This window comes from Panthera uncia, chromosome A2 (assembly GCF_023721935.1).
Source record: "Panthera uncia isolate 11264 chromosome A2, Puncia_PCG_1.0, whole genome shotgun sequence".
Lineage (NCBI taxonomy): Eukaryota > Metazoa > Chordata > Mammalia > Carnivora > Felidae > Panthera > Panthera uncia.
Genome location: NC_064816.1, coordinates 114,806,258 through 114,811,237, shown reverse-complemented (window position 1 = coordinate 114,811,237; position 4,980 = coordinate 114,806,258). Strand labels below are relative to the sequence as shown.

At 45.5% G+C, this 4,980-nt stretch overlaps 1 protein-coding gene and 1 non-coding gene across 4 annotated transcripts in view; one reads left to right on the top strand and one right to left on the bottom strand.

The window, feature by feature from the left end:
- Positions 1-4,980, bottom strand: part of TAX1BP1 (Tax1 binding protein 1) — a 91,000-nt gene that overhangs the window by 24,822 nt on the left and 61,198 nt on the right. The gene's annotated exons all lie outside the window — the stretch shown is intronic.
- Positions 1,545-1,652, top strand: LOC125931172 (small nucleolar RNA U13). Its single transcript, XR_007460422.1, has one exon. It is a non-coding gene; the product is annotated as a small nucleolar RNA U13 (small nucleolar RNA).

Genomic DNA, 4,980 nt, shown 5'->3' with positions numbered 1-4,980 from the left:
AAGGGAGGGAGGGGGGAGAAGGGAGGGAGGGGGGAGAAGGGAGGGAGAGGGGAGAAGGGAGGGAGAGGGGAGAAGGGAGGGAGGGGGGACAAAGGGGAAGGGAGAAAGGGAGAGGGGGGTGGAGGGAGAGGGGAGAGAGAACGAACCCCAGGCAGACTCCACATTCAGTAAGGAGCTGGACCCGGGGCTCAATTCCACAACCCTAGGATCATGACCAGAGCAGAAATCAAGAGTCAGACACTCAACTGACTGAGCCACCCAGGTGCCCCATGATTAGAGCATCATTGTTTTAACTTTGCAATACACTTGACCAAAACTCATACCAGAAATTTAAAAAAATTCATTTTCTCACTCTTCGTTTGTGCTATTGTTTTAATTATCTTTAATTGTTTACTTGCAGCAATCTTTTTTATTTTTTTTTTTAGAGAAAGCGAGCACTAGCACATGGAAATGGGGGAGGGGCAGAGAGTGGAAGGGAGAGACTCCCAAGCAGGCTCCATGCTCCCTCCCACAAACAGTGAGATCATGACCTGAGCCCAAATCAGGAGCCAATGCTAAGTCACCCAGGTGTCCCTTTGCAGGAATCTTTATAACCCACTTTTCATTTTGTGTTCCCACACACTAAAAGCAAAGAGGAAGGGGAGAGAGGAGGAAGAAGAAAAAACTATTTCAACATAATACTCTAAAGTGTTAAGAGGCAGGAAAAACAACTTCAATCTCAAATTCTTTTTTTTTCTAGGTTTATTTATTTTGCAGGAGGAGAGAGAGAGCGCTCGCGAGCAGGGTAAGGGCAGAGAGAGGCCCAAGCAGGCTCCACAGGGTCAGCGCAGAGCCCAATGTGGGGCTTGAACTCACAAAACTGTTGAGATCATGACCTGAGTCAAAAAAGAGTTGGACGCTTAACTAACTGAGCCACCAGATGCCCCTCAAATTCTATTCTTACTTAATAGGTTTCTGTCTCATAGTAATATTTGTGGATTATTGGGTTTGGCAAATGCATACAAGTGTTGGTATTGCTGGACACCAGAATTCTCACGGTAGACGGGACATAGAAATAGGAAATGAGGAAGGCAAGGAGAAGAACTGTGTGGAGTTGGACCACAACTCATGATATCTAAAATAACATTTCTTAGTTCTGTCCACTGAAAAGATCTAGAGGCAATGAGCACCAGGAATCATGGACACACCGAGGGCCCATATTTTGGTTTCTAAATACCATCTCTAATAATAAGCCAAAAACTCTGTTCTTATTACAAAAAAAAAAAAAAAAAAAAGGACAATTCCAGGGGTGCCTGGGTGGGTCAGCAGTTAAGTGTCCAACTCTTGATTTCAGCTCAGGTGATCATCTCACAGTTTCGTGGGTTTGAGCCCCATGTCGGGCTCTGCACTGGCAGCATGGAGCCTGCTTGGGATTCTCTCTCTCCCTCTTACTGCCCCTCCCCACTCATGCTATCTCTCTCTCAAAACGAATTAAATAAACTTTAAAAAAGAACAAACACAACAACGGACAAACCAAAGATGAGTTAAGAAGGGTACACGATGAGATCCTTTTGTAGTTCAAAAGCGTGATGACTGGGTGTTTGTTCCCATTGTTGTATGACATGTGCCTCCCTCAAACCTTGTTACAACCTCCGCAAGGCAGGAGGAAGAAGGGTACAAGATAAGCCAGAATATCTTGCAATGCTGGAAAGATATTAAGTACTCAAAAAAATCAACAACACCCTTTTGATACAGGTGAATATCAGGAAACCAGTTTCAAAGTGCTTCCATTGACCAAATCTAGAACTATAGAAACATCAAATTAAGAACAGTAATAAATTCTAGGGGTCCCCGGGGCACCTGGGTAGCTCAGTCGGTTAAGCTTCCGACTTCGGCTCAGGTCATGATCTCGTGGTTTGTGAGTTCAAGTCCCGCGTCGGGTTCAGTGTTGACAGCTTGGAGCCTGGAGCCTGCTTCAGATTCTATGTTTCACTCTCTCTCTCTCTGCCCCTCCCCTACTCACACTCTGTCTCTCTCTCACAAAAATAAACAAACATTAAAAAAAAAAAAAATTCTAGGGGTGCCAGGGTGGCTCAGTCCATTAAGCATCCAACTCTTGATTTCAGCTCAGGTCATGATCTCAACTCACGCTGGGCTCCACACTGAGTGCGGAGCCTGCCCGAGGTTGTCTCTCCCTCTTCCTCTGCACACTCACCTCAAAATACACAAATATTTAAAACAAAACCAAAGAGCAACAAATTCCAATCCACTGACTAAAGAGTTCATACTCATGACTGTCAGGAAGATAGACAGATGGACACAAGACACCTAAATATAAATTAAAAATATATTCATACACATACACAGATACAAAAATGTACTTGGCCTTTGTCCCTGGTTCCTAGCAAAGATCTCCTAAAACTCTTAGAATTTCCTGAATAGCAACAATGTCTTCTGTCATTCATAGTAAGTCCCTTTAGACTAATATAATTTATGCTAACAAGGTAACTCCTGGGAAGCCCTCAGTTCCACCAGAAGGACCAAGCACGTGACTACAGAGAGTTAGAAATTTTACTAACAGCCCCCCTCTACATCAGGGATAGGAGGGAAGATGGAGACTGAGTTAAATCACCTGACCAATGATTTAATTAACCATGCTATTATATTCAAACCCCAGATTTAAAATTCTTAATTCCAATTGGTGAACACACCAATGTGCTAAGACAGTGCCATGCCTGGAGAGGGTAGGGAAGCTCTGTGACACCCTGAAGGTTCTTCTTCTTCCTTATAGAATGCTAAGGGACAAACAAAATGATGGATTTGAAAAATCAGAATTCAGGGAGCCTGGGTGGCTCAGTTGGCTATGCATCCGACTCTTGATTTTAACTCAGGTCATGATCTCAGAGTTCATGGGATCAAGCCACGTGCTGGGCTCTGTGCGGACAATACAGAACCTGCTTGGGATTCTCTCTCTCCCTCTGCCCCTCCTCCCACTTACACACACACACACACACACACACACACACACACACACACACTAAATAAATAAATAAACTTTAAAAACAACAAAAAAAAGATAAGTCAGAATTCTGCAACTGTCACACAGCAACGCCACTCAACCCTAAGATCTGAATGACCTCCTTATCATGGGTGATTTTGTAGTATCATCATTGGTCATTTGGGAAACTTGACTGGTTCACTGAGTCATGTAGATCTTCCAAATGCTGGCCAATTTAACTAAACACTTTTTAAAAATCAGTCTTAATATTACTGCCCATCTTATCAGAAAAGTGTGTAAGCACTGGGAATTATCAAGCTCACGGTAGCAGATACAAGTTACCCAAAGTTCTAGTTTTTGCTTAAAAGCCTGAATTTTATCACTGGCAATAAATACTACCATTTGTTTTTTCCTTAAAGGTCACTTCTTTTCAAGAAAACACCTACCAAATACCTTACCTTTAAAATAACTATATATCTTGTCTACTAGTCATTTTTTTTTTATATATATATTTTAGAGTGCACGAGAGCGCATAAGCAGGAGAGAGGGACAAGGAGGGGGGGAGAGGGGCAAGGAGTTGGGGGGGGGGGGAGAGGGAGAGGGTGGGGATATCTTAAGCAGACTCCACGCTCAGCATGAAACCCGATGCAGGGCTCATTCCCACGAACCTGGGATCATGACCTGAGCCAAAATCAAGAGTCAGACAACCAACTGAGTCACCCGTATTAGTCATTCTTTAATACAGAAACGATATGCTAGGAAAAAAGCAGCTAGTTCAGCTCACAACCCAAACAACTGCACAAGTACTTCACTTTAAGATAACCATCATACTTCAGGCAGAAGCACTTTGGGGGTACTTCCCATTTCATCACATAGAATATTAAAAAGACATGCACCCTGAGATCAAGCTTCGATTAAGATTACTATTTTACTGTTTCAGGGCACCTGGGTGGCCGAGTCGGTTGAGCATCTGACTTCAGCTCAGGTCATGATCTTGCAATTCATGAGTTCGAGCCCTGCATCGGGCTCTGTGCTGACAGCTCAGAGCCTGGAGCCTGCTTCGGATTCTGTGTCTCCTACTCTCTCTACCCTTCCTCTGGTCACACTGTGTCTCTCTCTCTCAAAAACAAAGATTAAAAAAACGTTTGAAAATAAAAGATTACTATTTTACTGTTTCATCATCAGGCTTTTTGTTTTTAACCTTTACTGCAATGGTTAAGATGAACGGTTAACATGTTTTTTGCCACCTTACAAAGCTTTATTATGGCGACTTGACAGAGCCGACTCACACGGACCACAAGCCAAGACACGCCAGCTAAAACACAACTTCAAGTTTAACCCAGGATCCAGAGCAGAGGTGCCAAGTCTGCGGCTAGTGCCATTCCCGTGGGAATGGCCGCGCCACATGGCCTCCCACACGAGCCCCAGCGCCCTCACACTACTGAGGCGCCCCTGCTGGAGGCTGCAAGGCAGGGAGCCCTCAGAGACCCTCTTGGGACTCAGGGCACAGCGGCTCCTCTCTGGGGTTGCCAAGTCCCGGGCAAAGGAGGGGAGGGGGACAACCGACTGACCTCCCTTAGTGCCCAAGTGTGTGTGGTTGGGGGGAGGGGGGAGGGACCAACAGGAGTCCATTTTTATTTTGGGGGCAGCAGGGCAGGATCATCATGCGACAATTACCTTTCGTCATGCAACAACTACCAGGTGTGCTTCGAGGACCATCTTTCTAAAGCTCTGCCCATGCCACAGAAGCAACCCGGCTCTTCACAGCCTGGCTTCCCTCATGACACGTAGCCCTTCCGCTGGACTGGAGAGCTGCCCAACAGCAAGAACGGCAAGCAAATTTTCTCCAGACTTTTGGGCCGCCGGTGGCTGGGAAATCTGTTTTGGCCCCAGGAGAAGCCCAGCAGCCACTGGTGTTGCCCAGATGCTGCTGCGGGGCAGAGATAACAGGCACAGGAAAGGTGGGGTGGCAGGGTCCTCCCATGTATGGTAACTACACTAAC